The 17,627-nt window shown below is 42.0% G+C and overlaps 1 long non-coding RNA gene across 1 annotated transcript; it reads right to left on the bottom strand.

Moving 5' to 3' along the window:
- Window positions 1-8,289: 8,289 nt before the first annotated feature.
- LOC139555111 (uncharacterized) lies at window positions 8,290-17,374 on the bottom strand. Its single transcript, XR_011670947.1, has 6 exons — window positions 11,833-17,374; window positions 11,600-11,709; window positions 11,352-11,481; window positions 10,559-10,734; window positions 10,356-10,467; window positions 8,290-10,263 (listed from the first exon to the last, which is right to left on the bottom strand). It is a non-coding gene; the product is annotated as an uncharacterized lncRNA (long non-coding RNA).
- Between the last annotated feature and the right edge of the window lie 253 nt (window positions 17,375-17,627).

The raw sequence follows: 17,627 nt of genomic DNA on the forward strand, positions 1-17,627 counted from the left end.
CCTCCAGCTCTCTCTTCTCTTCTCCCTCCATCTCCCTCCCTCCATCTCTCTCTTCTCTTCTCCCTCCATCTCCCTCCCTCCATCTCTCTCTTCTCTTCTCCCTCCATCTCCCTCCCTCCATCTCTCTCTTCTCTTCTCCCTCCATCTCCCTCCATCTCTCTCTTCTCTTCTCCCTCCATCTCCCTCCATCTCTCTCTTCTCTTCTCCCTCCATCTCCCTCCATCTCTCTCTTCTCTTCTCCCTCCATCTCCCTCCATCTCTCTCTTCTCTTCTCCCTCCATCTCCCTCCATCTCTCTCTTCTCTTCTCCCTCCATCTCCCTCCATCTCTCTCTTCTCTTCTCCCTCCATCTCCCTCCATCTCTCTCTTCTCTTCTCCCTCCATCTCCCTCCATCTCTCTCTTCTCTTCTCCCTCCATCTCCCTCCATCTCTCTCTTCTCTTCTCCCTCCATCTCCTGACATCTCTCTCTTCTCCTCCCCCTCCTCCTGACCCCTATCTCTCTCTCTTCTCCTCTGCCTCCTCCTCCTGGCCTCTCTCCCAGTCTTCTCCTCCCCAAGTTCAGCTTATCAGCGATGGGCCACTTTCATCCTCAGCAAGGGGGTTAGAGGCCAGGCCAGTTATGTTAGTATGTGTGCATGTATGAGCTTTAGATAGTGGGCGGTCAAGTGTGTGTATGTTTGTGTCCGAACGTGTGTGTGTGGGGGAGCAGATAAATCATTTGCCATTCCAGAGCAGTAAACCAGGCTTAGCTAAGAGCCCAGAGAGGAAGTGTGGAAACACTGTACCTGTGTTTGTGCAGGCTCAGTAAAGAGTCCTTAGAATAGGGCTCTTCACACAGGACGGCACACACTAAATACAGTCTGTCTACACTGCACAGACGCCGGCCTGTAAACAAACAGAGGGTGTGTGTTGTATGTAAGGAATGTGTGTGAGAAAATGAGTGCTGGCAAGCATACGACCACGCTGTGAGCTGTTGGGGATCGTCAAAAAGTGTATCTGCAGAAACGTGAATCAGTGTCTGTCTGCGTATTTGTGTGTGTGTGCACGCGCGTGTCCCCCTCCCAGTTGGTCTGGCCGAGGTGAGAGGGAGAGTTTTACAGCTACGTGTCTCCCTCGTCTTAACTCCCCTCTTACCCTCTCACTCCCTGTGGGGCCAGTTTCTCTCCTCTTTATGGCTCTTTATCTAAATGAAAGGCACCGACATGGGATACCCGCCATTAAGGCTCCATCAACATGAAAAACACTGACACGGGATTCTCCATTGCGGCTCAAGCCATTAAGGAGAACGCTGTCCTGTGCACTGTCAAGGAGTCATCAGACAGGACTAACAAAATGACGACTTAAAACGTTAACCTTGCCTTGCCTTTTAGAGCCGGTCAAAAGCAACAATAAAACCTACTTAATGGGCTGGCTATCCTGCTCTACGCTGACTACAAAGAGTGGTCACTGTCTGGCCATGCTAGAATGGACGGAGGAACTACCGCATCAGAAACAACTGACTTGAACTAGCGACCTTTACTGGACTTTCTCAGATCAGGGTCATATTCATTAGGGCACTGTAGCAAAACGTAGCATTTCTTATTATTGGACAAGTTCATGTAGTTCTTCCCCAGTTTCGGCTCATTTTCTTCAGTTTCCTTCCAAGAGAATAGGATCCTGATCTGACACACCTGATTTAACCCCTTCTTTATGGCCCTAAACAGTCTCCATATATACTTCCATTAATTTATGTTCAACTGGTACCGGGGACCTTCAGACGGTACCGGGGACCTTCAGACGGTACCGGGGACCTTCAGACGAGTCTTGTGAGGCCTGTGGGCGTCCTAGAGCAACAACAACAAACAAACTGTTCATGAGAGTCATCTTTCCATAGAGGGGTCCTAATAGTTTGTAGCCCAAACTGTTCGGACGCTACAGACGGTTTTGTGAAAAGACGGATTTTCAGGATGTCTCATGGTCTGACAAACACCGCTCTAGTTCTATCACCTTTCACCGCAGATGCTCTAGTTCTATCACCTTTCACCGCAGATGCTCTAGTTCTATCACCTTTCACCGCAGATGCTCTAGTTCTATCACCTTTCACCGCAGATGCTCTAGTTCTATCACCTTTCACCGCAGATGCTCTAGTTCTATCACCTTTCACCGCAGATGCTCTAGTTCTATCACCTTTCACCGCAGATGCTCTAGTTCTATCACCTTTCACCGCAGATGCTCTAGTTCTATCACCTTTCACCGCAGATGCTCTAGTTCTATCACCTTTCACCGCAGATGCTCTAGTTCTATCACCTTTCACCGCAGATGCTCTAGTTATATCACCTTTCACCGCATATGCTCTAGTTCTATCACCTTTCACCGCAGATGCTCTAGTTCTATCACCTTTCACCGCAGATGCTCTAGTTCTATCACCTTTCACCGCAGATGCTCTAGTTCTATCACCTTTCACCGCAGATGCTCTAGTTCTATCACCTTTCACCGCAGATGCTCTAGTTCTATCACCTTTCACCGCAGATGCTCTAGTTCTATCACCTTTCACCGCAGATGCTCTAGTTCTATCACCTTTCACAGCAGATGCTCTAGTTCTATCACCTTTCACCGCAGATGCTCTAGTTCTATCACCTTTCACCGCAGATGCTCTAGTTCTATCACCTTTCACCGCAGATGCTCTAGTTCTATCACCTTTCACAGCAGATGCTCTAGTTCTATCACCTTTCACCGCAGATGCTCTAGTTCTATCACCTTTCACAGCAGATGCTCTAGTTCTATCACCTTTCACCGCAGATGCTCTAGTTCTATCACCTTTCACCGCAGATGCTCTAGTTCTATCACCTTTCACCGCAGATGCTCTAGTTCTATCACCTTTCACCGCAGATGCTCTAGTTCTATCACCTTTCACCGCAGATGAGGAAGTGCGACATCGGCAGATGCAGTGGATTGAGACGCATCCAATGCAAAAAAACAGACATTTCTTGTTTAAATTGATGGATTTTTAATGGGGATATTTGTTATTATGCTCATTAGATTTCAACAGGGGCGCGGACATCAACTTTTGGGGGTTAACTAAGTCCAGAGACCATGACCTCTACCTAGCCTTCCAATGAGGCTTACACCAATCCGATTCCTTCAGATTTGCAAACACCAGTTATAGGGGACAGGCCAGTTATAGGGGACAGGCCAGTTATAGAGGACAGGGCAGTTATAGGGGACAGGGCAGTTATAGGGGACAGGGCAGTTATAGGGGATAGAGCAGTTATAGGGGACAGGCTAGTTATAGGGGACAGGCTAGTTATAGGGGATCAGGTCTGTTATAGGGGATCAGGGCAGTTATAGGGGATCAGGTCTGTTATAGAGGACAGGGCAGTTATAGGGGACAGGGCAGTTATAGGGGATAGAGCAGTTATAGGGGATCAGGTCTGTTATAGCGGATCAGGGAAGATATAGGGGATCAGGTCTGTTATAGGGGATCAGGTCTGTTATAGGGGATCAGGGCAGTTATAGGGGATCAGGTCTGTTATAGGGGATCAGGTCTGTTATAGGGGACAGGGCAGTTATAGGGGATCAGGTCTGTTATAGCGGATCAGGGAAGATATAGGGGATCAGGTCTGTTATAGGGGATCAGGTCTGTTATAGGGGATCAGGTCTGTTATAGGGGATCAGGGCAGTTATAGGGGATCAGGGCAGTTATAGGGGATCAGGTCTGTTTCTACACCAGTTTCTTTACATCTATAGTTCTGGGGAAGAGGACCAGAGAGAGGGAGCTGCTTACTTGAGGATGCAGTCAGGTCCAGTGTAGACCTCTATGACAGTGGAACTGGAGGGTAGCATGGTGATGATTCTGCTTTATCTGCAACCTCCACTGGGGAGTGCAGGATCTGGACAGGGAGGAACCAAGTGAAAGAAGGGGTGAGAAATACAAAGAGACACTGACAGCGATACTATAGGTTGCATCCCTATTCTCCATTTTCCTGAAGTGTGCACTTGCACAATCCCGTCGTGGATTTAAAAGCATTGTTTTCACCATTTGTAAATCCATGATGGGAAGTGTGCAAGTGCACACCTTTGAGAGAAGGGTGGAGAATCAGGATGCAACCTGAGAAATACATACAAGCCCATCTACTTCTACCATCACCTCCAGACTCCAGGTAGACAAAATACCAGAGTTGTGGACACGAGTCACATGACTAGGACCCGAGTCTGACTGGAGTTACACATTTAATTTTTTTATTTTATTTAACCTTTATTTAACCAGGTAGGCAAATTGAGAACACGTTCTCATTTACAATTGCGACCTGGCCAATGACTTGAGACTCGACTTGATAGAAAATTAAATAACTTGAGACTTGAAGCTTCAAGACTCGGGACTCGCCTTTGACTTGAGACTGATGACCTGAACTTATCTGGACAGGTTTGGTAATGTTTTGTCACTCATTTTGGGGCACAGCGTCTGCGTGGATTACTCTTCACACAAGCCAGAGAAAGTAGCCGCAGCAAAGCCTTTGCAAAAAAACTTGCAACAGATTGGCTAGGGAAACGCACACTCGACACTGATTGGACCAGCAAACTGTCAATCAACACAGGTCGTGTGGTGAGCAAGCGAATAGATTGCGGATTTGCTGTACAGCTATAGGATCGGTGCAGTCAAACTATAGGAAGAGAGGATTACCATAAATATATATGCAGCTCCAAAACATGTGTGATCAAGAATATGAACGGTTTACTTTGCAAGCTCATCAGCAAATCGGGCAACAATTACTAGCATATGCCTACTGGTATTTTGGTATGTAACAATTGCTTGAAACTGATAATTTACTCATGAAGCTTGCATTTGGAATTTGTTAGAAATTAATTATTACTGTGGCGAAGACGCACCACAGGCGTGGCTCTTCACTTGCGCTCTCCAAACTCCAGCCAGTGGAGAATTAAAAAAAATATTGATGAAATGTTTGCTCTTGCTTTCACACGTTTAAATGCACAGGCCCAATGTGGTAAATCTATTTTCCATCTAATACTATAATAGCTGGCGTTTCAACATTCCATCCCCGTACCATTCATTGAAACACGCAGACATTTCTGTTTCATAGGCCTACGATACAGTTTGATTTAGCCAACCATTTCTCACATGCTGAGTGGGCGCGATGTTTATTGCGCACATGAACGTTCACAAGACTCATGCGGTGGAAGTTCTATTTATTTAATTAAATGTATGGTTTCCTTTGTTCACATTTTCTGGGTTATGTCGGAGTTCCGTGTGTCTGTGTCCTATGTCTGTCAATCTGGTTGTGCGTAATAGGATAGTGCGCCTCAGTGCGCATAGAAATAGGCTATGTGGCCTGCACTTCACGCTTTGGAGTCATAACGTTGAATAAGAGAAAATTATTCTTCCATCTATGCCTGGTATTGAAATACCATTCATTATCATTAAGTCTGATTAAGACTGATGTACCAATGGATGTGGAAAATGCCTTTTACATTGTAGAACCAGTTTATTGGTTGTAATTGCCAATTGGGTAATTGTATGGTCCTGGGGGCTGATATTATGTAGGCCTACCTGTTTGAGCTGCTGTTAGAGACAGATTCGATTTAGTTTCTCAAGGGGAACCTGTACAGTCTTGCCCTCTACCTGTGTCCGTTCAGATAGGACAGGGATCCTGCACCTGGAAGGTTGAGCTAACGTGCACTAAGTAACAAGAACATTTCCCAGGACATAGACGTGTTTTATACGGACAGAAAACTTACATTCATGTTAATCTAACTGCACTGTCCAATTTACAGTAGCTATTAGTGAAAAACTACCATGGTATTGCTTGAGAGTGCACAACAAAAGACTTATCAAGTTAACTGGTTTGATACATTCACTTTTTTTAACTAGGCAAGTCAGTTAAGAACAAATTCTTATTTTCAATGACAGCCTAGGAACAGTGGGTTACCTGCCTTGTTCAGGTGCAGAACGACAGATTTTTACCTTGTCAGTTCGGGGATTTGATCTTGCAACCTTCCGGTTACTAGTCCAACACTCTAACCACTAGGCTACCTCACATTTGAAGGTAATGTACTTACATTCCGTAATCTTGCTCTGGTTTGTTATGAGGGTCCCAGAGATAAAACATGTAGCATAGTTTTGTTTGATAAAAATCTATTTTTATATTCAAAATGTAGGAACTGGGTTCTGAAGTTTGAACCCCTGCTGTTTCTGGCCCCACACCCGCCTCAGCTCGGCCATCTAGATAAGTGAAGGTTAGTGTCTTTTCTTTAGGGAAGTTACTTTTCCATCATGTATGACTTTCCTGGTAGTGTAATTTTTTAAAATATTACATATCATTTGTGTATCTTCTCTATAGTTATGTACTTGAAAATGTTTTATGTACTTGAAAATGTATCAATTGACCAATTTGGGCAGACTTGATACAAAATTGTCTGATGTATTGTAACGCTTAAACGGTTCAGTCTGAAACTCTGCACATACATTGCTGCCATCTAGTGGCCAAAATCCAAAATGCGCATAAACTGCAATATATTATGTCCTCTCTTTTACATTTCAGATGGAACAGAAAAAAAAAAAAAAAGTATGTTTTTTTGTTTTGTATTATCTTTTACCAGATCTGTGTTATATTCCCATACTTTTATTTCACATTTCCACTAACTTCAAAAGTGTTTCATTGCTTCAGGCAGTTAGTTGGGTATGTCATTTTAGGCGGAAATTGAAAAAAAGGGTCCAATCCAATACAGAGGCTATTTCTTTTTGGCTATTGCCCGTGCATTTGGTAAATGTACAGAGCAAATTTGAAAGTGTTAACTTAACACTTTTTGTAGTATTAATATTGAAAAACTGAGCGTTAAGATAACACTTCAGACATAGAAAAAACACTCCCATGGTTCATTTGAACAACACCCTCAGTATTAAGCAGCAACACCTTTCAATGTTGAGGATCAACTCTAGAGAATACATTTTTTAAATTTTTATTTCACCTTTATTTAACCAGGTAAGCTAGTTGAGAACAAGTTCTCATTTACAACTGCGACCTGGCCAAGATAAAGCAAAGCAGTGCGACACGAACAACACAGAGTTACACATGGAATAAACAAACATACAGTCAATAATACAGTAGGAAAAAAGGTCTATATACAGTGTGTGCAAATGCTGTGAGGAGGTCAGGCAATAAATAGGCCATAGTAGCGAAGTAATTACAATTTTGCAGATTACCACTGGAGTGATTAATGAGCAGATGATGTGCAAGTAGAGATACTGGTGTGCAAAAGAGCAGAAAAATAAATAAAAACAATATGGGGATGAGGTAGGTAGATTGGGTGGGCTATTTACAGATGGACTGTGTAGAGCTGCAGCGATCGGTTAGCTGCTCAGATAGCTTATGCTTAAAAGTTAGTGAGGGAGATATAAGTCTCCAACTTCAGAGATTTTTGCAATTCGTTCCAGTCACTGGCAGCAGAGAACTGGAAGGAAAGGCGGCCAAAGGAGGTGTTGGCTTTGGGGATGACCATTGAGATATACCTGCTGGAGCTCATGCTACGGGTGGGTGTTGTTATCGTGACCAGTTAGCTGAGAAGGCGGAGCTTTACCTAGCAAAGACATAGATGACCTGGAGCCAGTGGGTCTGGCGATGAATATGTAGCGAGGGCCAGCCGACTGGAGCATACAAGTCGCAGTGGTGGGTGGTATAATGGGCTTTGGTGACAAAACGGATGGCACTGTGATAGACTGCATCCAGTTTGCTGAGTAGAGTATTTGGAAGCTATTTTGTAGATGACATCACTGAAGTCGAGGATCGTTAGGATAGTCAGGTTTACTTGGGTAAGTTTGGCGGCATGAGTGAAGGAGGCTTTGTTGCGAAATAGAAAGCCGATTCTAGATTTGATTTTGGATTGGAGATGTTTAATATGAGTCTGGAAGGAGAGTTTACAGTCTAGCCAGACACCTAGGTATTTGTAGTTGTCCACATATTCTAGGTCAGAACCGTCCAGGGTAGTGATGCTAGCGGGCGGGTGCGGGCAGTGAACGGTTGAAAAGCATACACTTGGTTTTACTAGCGTTTAAGAGCAGTTGGAGGCCACGGAAGGAGTGGTGTATGGCTCGTTTGGAGGTTAGTTAACACAGTGTCCAAAGAAGGGCCAGATGTATACAGAATGCATCCTGTAGCTGAATTGACACCAGGAAGTGATAAATATTCACACTAGGAAATCTTTTTTTGTTGTTGTCTGGTTCTCTCCCACTCAAATCAAGCCTGCAAGTTGTAGATGACTTAAACAGGAGCAATAAATGATTCCTTACAAGAGTAGTGTGACTGCTTTGTTTCATTTATTTAGGCTAATGTGAAATCAGTGCATTACAGGCACATTCAAAATAAATCAGTGCATCAGAACATGTACTATATGAGAACAAGAGTATTTGCAGAGTTGCTATTTAAACACAAGTGGAAGTCCTAAGACAAGGTATGCAATTTTCTTGACAAAGTTTCCAATAATCTGACTATTACTCAATCATGTCAAACAAAGGCTCTCATCAGCACCATAAGCACTTTGAAGGACAAAAGGCTTATAACATTTCAGATAAACTTTGTCATCAACACCATCAAACACAGTGAATGCATGGTAATGTTCACAGAAATTATCAGTATGCAACTTGTTCAGTACCACCAAGACAATCTTAGGGTCATCCTCTCTGTAAACCGTCTGAGCATTACACTTTTCTATCAAACAGAACCAGCAAAAGTAATGACCACTGAAGGACTGTGAAACCAAGGACTGCATGCATCCCCAAATTGTCTCCAGTTGAAAAAAGGCACAGCCAGTTGAAAAAAGGCACAGCCAGTTGAAAAAAGGCACAGCCAGTTGAAAAAGACAAATTTACACCATCACTCTCCAGTTTAACCAAGGGCTCTAAAATGGCATCATAGCCATATTCCTTTAGATCTTGATAATGAAATAATGACACAAAATTAATATTCATCACAGCAGAGGTAAACTTGGGCGACAGATTCCTGAGGACAAAATAAATGGTGCCTATCTTGTGAACACCACGCTTGGATCCATGCGGGTTGGCAGTTTAAGTCACCATAGAAATACTTTACAGATCCAATTGTACTATGTTTTGAGAACAAGGGATGAGTCTTAAAGTAACTTCCATCACAAAAGTCTTCATACGCGTCTTCTACAGATTTATCCCTAGCTGCATTTTCCAATAACTTACAGATTACAGAATTGCGACACATGAACGTCAATGTTTCCAGTATAGGAATATATACAAAAGTGTCTTTCACTGGGACTTGATCATACATGCCTGTTTGTTTATTTACCCTGCTATCACTCCAAACACTACTTCTACTGGCTCCACAAAACCCCCATTTTTGGTTGAAGTACTTTGTTCTCTTGATTTCTGTGTTAAAACTGGCAAATAGGTTTTAAAAATTCTCAAAACGATCCTTTACAGCAGATGTAGAGGTGTTATCCATAGGCATAACTGACAGAACATCTTGTTTAATTAGGGAGTGCAGCCCAGCAGTAAGCTCTTCTGAATCACACTACTGTTGACAACACTATTTGCAACACCACTAGCTTGCAACTTGGCAATGATGGAAGCACACATATCTTTAGCAAGACTGTCCATTCTTCTCAAAACAATCCCTTTGAGTGTTATCATGTGGGACACCAATGTCACCACCCATTTTAGGAGCTTCTGACTGGACTGGAGAATCAGCAACATGAGAGGGCCCTTCTAAGCTTAATGCATCAACTACTTGACCAATACCCTTGTGAATACTATTGAAATGTCTTCTGAAACCTGAGTATGTTGAAAATCCCATCTACAATTATCTTGAGCACAGACCAATCTAAACGTAGTGGAGGGATAGAAGCTATGCTTAATTCTCAAATGAGATATCAATGACTGGCTGTTTCTGTACAACGCTTGACAACAAAAGCCCCGTAACATACATGTATCTAGTAAAGAAGTTTTGTCCTCAACTCTGTCACGCTAGGGGCCTCTCTTGTTTTGCCTACATCTACGTTGTAGATGGTTGTCTGCACTAATGTGTAGAAGTTGACAAGAGCATCATCATACGTCAGGTTAAAGACAAAGTGGGCTTTGAACAGTACATCAAAAGCACACAGACCACTAGTTGCCTGGCAGGGAACAAGCCTCTTGTCCACCACTTTGTAGTAGTTGTCAATCTTGCTCTGTCTTCTTCCGATGGCAAGGAGGTACGTCTGTCGACCATGGCTCCCATCAAGATGGTCTACAATGCTGCAGCATGACTGCAACACAAAGGGTCTTTTTAAGTCATTCTCCACATGTTAAGACAAAGACAACCCAAAAAAATGATTACACAAGTACTGTATCATCTTACCGTATGAAAGTGCACTAGTCTGCCACAGCATCACAGGCACTGACCATGGTCCTCTTCCCTCCTGCTGGTGGTGGGAGATGAAGCAGCAGGGAGGACATATCATTGTCCCAGTCTGAGGGCAAGAAAGGGCAAACACCCCAAATCACATAAAACAACATCGCTGAGTTTGAAACATTTCACGACCCATGAGAGAACCCACTTACTGGTTTCGCTGTCATTCTCTGGAAGTTTTCTGCAGACTTCAAGAGGCAACACATATCATGGTCGTAGTCAGGGATTTGACCAGTTTGATGACTTTAGGCTTCAATCCAGTGTCCCACTTTTCAAGGAGTTTAGAGGATGTTTCATCATTGAACATCAGCAAAAAGTCCTGATTCACCTAAAACAAAGTGGAGCAATTCAACTTCATGACCAACACAAAATCATGTTCTCAATGAGACAACTCATGTTCTCAATCAGATAACTAGCCTGTACTTCTGATTCCAGCACATACTACATTACTATCCAATCCTTTGATGTCCAGAAACCTGGAAAAGACTGAGGACATCTGTGGTTCTGTCTGGGCTATAAACTCCTGGCGATACTGTGACACCTCCATCTTCTGATAGACGTGTTTTTCATCAGCCGAGTGGACAGGGAATGATATGGCCTCCTTGCAAGCATCACCAACAAGCTGGTGGGCCAGGTCTTCCTCCTATGGGTTGGGCCTCCCGACTGGGGTGAAATCTCTTCTTGATGGTTTGACGCGAGGTCAAGTGTCAAAATATTAAAGCAATACGAAGGAAAGAGGGTCACACTTCCAAGAGCATAACTATCTCTCTGTTGGCGAGTGGGAAGTCTCCTGCTCAAAAACAGTAAAGCATACACGCGCCAAATACGTTTAACCAAACTTGTACTGTATTTTTCTACAGTCTCATAATGATGCCAAATAACATTCATGTATAGTTCGATTGTTTTGATCCACTGTGTGGCCAGATTGGCTAAGGAGAAGCTTACCATTATGATTGTGGCTGACTAAGATGGCAATCATCTCTCTCCTGGTTCGGTGGTCCAATGTTTTGGTTGTCTGGTACTCTTCTAATACATCTTGCACACCAGGTCTACTAGTCAGGGTGTCTCGGACCATCTATTAAGACAAGAGAAAAAAGTTCAACAATTTTGGGTTGGATTATGCTGTCGGAATGTCCATGAAAAGCAAACACAGAAATGGGATGATCAACATGCAATATCAGTTGTCATTATACCTCTTTTGCTGCTGTGAAGTCGATGGCCTCATCTCCTAAGGTTGTCCTGGCTTTTTTAGACGGCCTTTCTGGAGATCTCAGGTCGAAATAACTTTAGAAGGATAATGTGTCTGTGGAGGAACTAGGTGTTGAACAGCCTGCAGGAGAAAAGTCTGAGCACAAACAACGGATCAAAGCAACCAATCTATCATTCATGTTATTTGATATCATTATGAGAGACTGTAGAAAGATACCTTCATCAAGAACTTTGATTGTGAGGCACAGTCTGGATTGGCCTCAATCAGGTCCAGCAGAACATCCTCCTCCACCTCAGTTTAGGAATCATTAAAAAAATTATATTTGTGCTGCAGAGGGCAGTCCAAACCTATTTTGTACTACAAAAAAGATAGACCAAATCAGAATACATAATACATAGAGATAAGCCATCTAGGGGGCAACAGAATCAAGCCCAAGGGTTCAATTAAGAATATACATCAGACAGTTCATATATTCACATTGATTGATAAAATCTCCATAAGAGAAACCTGTCTGCATCTTCATGAACTTCTTGCATATTTGATAATGGACCTTCCCCAACATGTTACACTGCATTCCTGCAAAACGCAATTACACACAATATCATATTTGAGTAAAATTTGGTTGCAAACATTTGATGGTGTACATACAGATGAAGTTGGAAGTTTACATACACTTAGGTTGGAGTTATTAAAACTCACTTTTTCAACCACTCCACAAATTTCTTGTTAACAATCTATAGTTTTGGCAAGTCGGTTAGGACATCTACTTTGTGCATGACACAAGTAATTTTTCCAACAATTGTTTACAGACAGTTTATTTCACTTAGAATTCACTGTATCACAATTCCAGTGTGTCAGAAGTTTACATACACTTAGTTGACTGTGCCATTAAACAGCTTGGGAAATTCCCAAAAATGACATCATGGATTTAAAAGCTTCTGATAGGCTAATTGACATAATTTGAGTCAATTGGAGGTGTACCTGTAGATGTATTTCAAAGCCTACCTTCAAACTCAGTGCCTCTTTGCTTGACATCATGGGAAAATCAAAAGAAATCAGACCTCAGAAAATATTTGTGGACCTCCACAAGTCTGGTTCATTCTTGGGAGCAATTTCCAAACGCCTGAAGGTACCACGTTCATCTGTACAAACAATAGTACGCAAGTATAAACACCATGGGACCACGCAGCCGTCATACCACTCAGGAAGGAGACTCGTTCTGTCTCCTAGAGATTAACATACTTTGGTGCAAAATGTGCAAATCAATCACAGAATAACAGCAAAGAACCTTGTGAAGATAATGGAGGAAACAGGTACAAAAGTATCTATATCCACAGTAAAACGAGTCCTATATCAACATAACCTGAAAGGCCGCTCAGCAAGGAAGAAGCCACTGCTCCAAAACCGCCATAAAAAAGCCAGACTACGGTTTGCAACTGCACATGGGGACAAAGATCATACTTTTTGGACAAATGTCCTCTGGTCTGATGAAACAAAAATAGAACTGTTTGGCCATAATGACCATTGTTATGTTTCGAGGAAAAAGGGGGAGGCTTGCAAGCCGAAGATCACCATCCCAACCGTGAGGCACGGGTGTGGAAGCATCATGTTGTGGGGGTGCTTTGCTGCAGGAGGGACTGGTGCACTTCACAAAATAGATGGCATCATGATGAAGGAAAATTATGTGACATCAGTCAGGAAGTTAAAGCTTGGTCGCAAATGGGTCATCCAAATGGACAATGACCCCAAGCATACTTCCAAAGTTGTGGCAAAATGCCTTAAGGACAAAAAAGACAAGGTATTGGAGTGGCCATCACAAAGCCCTGACCTCAACCCTATAGAAAATTTGTGGGCAGAACTGAAAAAGTGTGTGCGAGCAAGGAGGCCTAAAAAACCTGACTCACTTACACCAGCTCTGTCAGGAGGAATGGGCCAAAATTCACCCAACTTATTGTGTGAAGCATGTGGAAGGCTACCCAAAACGTTTGACCCAAGTTAAACAATTTAAAGGCAATGCTACCAAATACTAATTGAGCGTATGTAAACTTCTGACCCACTGGGAATGTGATGAAAGAAATAAAAGCTGAAATAAATTATTCTCTCTACTATTATTCTGACATTTCACATTCTTAAAATAAAGTGGTGATCCTACTGACCAAAGACAGGGAATTTTTACTTTGATTAAATGTCAGGAATTGTGAAAAACTGAGTTTAAATGTATTTGGCAAAGGTGTATGTAAACTTCCGACTTCAACTGTATAGAAACAACAACAACCTCTCCCTCAACATGATCAAGACAAAGGAGATGATTGTGTACTACAGGAAAAGGAGGACCGAGCACGCCCCCATACTCATCGACAGGGCTGTAGTGGAGTAGGTTGAGAGCTTCAAGTTCCTTAGTGTCCACATCACCAACAAACTAACATGGTCCAAGCACACCAAGACAGTCGTGAAGAGAACACGACACAAACCGAGTCCCCCTCAGGAGACTGAAAAGAGTTGGCATGGGTCCTCAGATCCTCAAAAGGTTCTACAGCTGCACCATCGAGAGCATACTGACTGGTTGCATCACTGCCTGTTATGGCAACTGCTCGGCCTCCGGCCGCAAGGCACTACAGAGGGTAATGCGTACGGCCCAGTACATCACTGGGGCCAAGCTTCCTGGCAACCAGGACCCCTATACCAGGCGGTGTCAGAGGAAGGCCCTAAAAATGGTCAAAGACTCCAGCTGCCCTAGTCATAGACTGTTCTCTCTGCTACCGCACGGGAAGCGGTACCGGACCACCAAGTCTAGGTCTAAGAGGCTTCTAAACAACTTGTAACCCCAAGCCATAAGACTGCTGAACCTATAATCAAATGGCTACCCAGACTATTTGCATTGCCCCCCACACACCCACTTTACACTGCTGCTACTCTGTTATCTATGCATAGTCACTTTAACTACCTCCATCACATTGACTCTGCATATAGTCAAGCTATTGTTATTATACTGCTGCTCTTATTATTTGTTACTTTTATTTCTTATTTTTTAAACTGCATTGTTGGATAAGGGCTTGTAAGTAAGCATTTCACTGTAATACACCTGTTGTATTCAGAGCATGTGACAAATAACATTTGATTTGATACACAAAATGCCCCCTTATACCCTCTCCCCTTTGTCTTCCCCGCAGTGGATCAACCATTTGTTCCAAATGCCATGATGTAACAGGTAGAGGTAGACCGATTATTCGGAATGGCCGATTAATCGGGGCCGATTTCAAGTTTTCATAACAATCGGAAATTGGCATTTTTGGGCGCCGATTTGCCGATTATTATTATTTATTTTTACACCTTTATTTAATCTTTATTTAACTAGGCAAGTCAGTTAAGAACACATTCTTATTTTCAATGACGGCCTAGGAACGTTCTGCCTCGTTCAGGGGCAGAACGACAGATTTTTAACCTTGTCAGCTCGGGGGATCCAATCTTGCAACCTTACAGTTAACTAGTCCAATGCTCTAACACCAGATTACATTGCACTCCACGAGGAGCCTGCCTGTTACTCGAATGCAGTAAGCTAAGGTAAATTGCTAGCTAGCATTAAACTTATCTTATAAAAAACAATCAATCAATGACTGTCATTGCTCCAATGTGTACTTAACCATAAACATCAATGCCTTTCTTAAAATCAATACACAAGTATATATTTTTAAACCTGCATATTTAGCTAAAAGAAATCCAGGTTAGCAGGCAATATTAACCAGGTGAAATTGTGTCATTTCTCTTGCGTTCATTGCACGCAGAGTCAGGGTATATGCAACAGTTTGGGCCGCCTGGCTCTTTGCGAACTAATTTGCCAGACTTTTACGTAATTATGACATAACATTGACGGTTGTGCAATGTAACAGGAATACTTTGACTCATGGATGCCACCCGTTAGATAAAATACGTAACGGAATAAACGTTTTGTTTTCGAGGTGATAGTTTCCGGATTAGTCAAAGGTATATGGTTTAGAGAGAAATAGTCGACGAGTTATAATTCCTGTAATAACTTGCGTCTGAACTTGAAAGGGGTTCCTTCGTTATTTTACCGTTCATGTCTTCCATAGAGAATGTCTTGATCTACTTCAAATAAGGTCTGTGTTTCGTGCAGGTTTAAACCGCCTCGACGTTTTGATACCCGTGTAAATATCACATCATGTCAACATATTTTCATAAATCCACTCTACAAAAAAAATTATATTCGCTTATATTTAGCCAATATTGATCAGAGTTACCTTGTCCTATGGATATCTACACAGTTATAAAATTGGCACGGTGATGTAAGCCTACACAACACAGACCTTATTTTAAGTGAATCTAAAAATATCCTATGGAATAAATGAAGGAACCGCTTTTCAGATTTTGCTAGAAGGTGTCATGGGAATTATGACTCGCACTTTGGTTGTCAATTCTTACCATGCCCATTATTAAAATGGGATTTCCTGCATATAGAAATGACAGTTTTTGTTTTCAACATTCATCACAGGTAACTTAAACTCTATTTTTATTCAAACAGTTGAGAGTATTTGTCTCCTAAGCAGACTTTTCAGTATCATTGTCACTTCAGAGCTGTGTGTGTCTGTGTGTGTGTGTATTTATGTATTATATTAAGTTAAAATAAAAGTGTTCATTGTTCATTCAGTATTGTTGCAATTGTCATTATTACAAAAATGTGTGTGTGTGTGTATGATATATATATAAAACATTTATTTTAATTTTTTATAAATCGGCCGATTAATCGGTATCGTCTTTTTTTGTCCTCCAATAATCGGTATCGGCGTTGTAAAATCATAATCGGTCGACCTCTAGTAACAGGTGTCTGCCTGGCTGCGGATCTGGGGCTTGGCAAGGCAATATTCCAGTGAAATCAACCATCCAAACTAGCTAGCTATATAACTAGCTACAAACAGTAACCACCGCCACTCAAATCTATAGGAAAGAAACTGGCCAATACATGTCAAGCCATATTGGCTTGAACACAATGTCTGATCTGTGATTAACAACAAGCACACACACCATAGATAGACATGTTCATATAAAATGTGATAGGGGTGTCATCTTGACGTCTGGCCACGTGCACTAGTTCGCTAACTTTAGCGCTAAATTACAATATGCTGAGATCGGTATTGTAGTTAGATAACTAACTAGCTAGCTATATGGCTAACAATATTTGGCCAGACAAACATTCTTAGTTATATGCGTTTTGAAGAACAAATTAGTAGATATTAGCCATGTTGTTACCATCACTTCCTGGCTAGTTACATACTGCACCAAATAAGGCTCAAATTGATCACACTAGGTCACACCCCAATTAACACCATGCACCTGCTGCACAACTAATGTTTAAGTTAGTTGGCCTAGTGAACTCAACACGCACACGATTGAAATCAACTAACGGTACAGCCAAACTCTGATCCTTCTGGATTTTGATACATTTTCTCAAATCGAATAGTTTTCTAATTGTAATCTAGCGCTAACTGACCACGTTAGCTAGCTAGCAACTTCCTAAATCTAAACTTCGCAGATGTAACGTTAGCTACAAAGATCTCGACCATTCACTTAGCCGATATAACAAGTTGGCCACCAGCTAACTTATTACATTTTTTACATATTACTTACCTTTCAATGCTGCGCAATTCCAGTTGCCTTGCAACGTTGGCAATTAGATGAAAAGGAAGTTTCAAGCGAAAACCGGAAGCTAAATCAACACTGTTGAGTATCACCGCCCAACCTCTGTACAGTAACTCTCAACTGGGAGGCATTATGCTCGTCCTTGTAATTCCGATCATAACTATTTTATTAACATTATTATTCTCTTGGCCAAATATTATATTCACAAATCCTTATTTTGTAGTTTTGTTAATTGAACTGTTACAATTTTATAAATCCCTCAAACTTGTGAAACTTAATCAGTTGGAAACATTAGTATAAGTCATTGCCTGGTTTTCTATTATTACATTTGTTTCATTGTATTCACAGGAATGTCCCTG

Source organism: Salvelinus alpinus, chromosome 26 (assembly GCF_045679555.1).
Source record: "Salvelinus alpinus chromosome 26, SLU_Salpinus.1, whole genome shotgun sequence".
In the NCBI taxonomy this organism is placed as follows: Eukaryota; Metazoa; Chordata; class Actinopteri; order Salmoniformes; family Salmonidae; genus Salvelinus; species Salvelinus alpinus.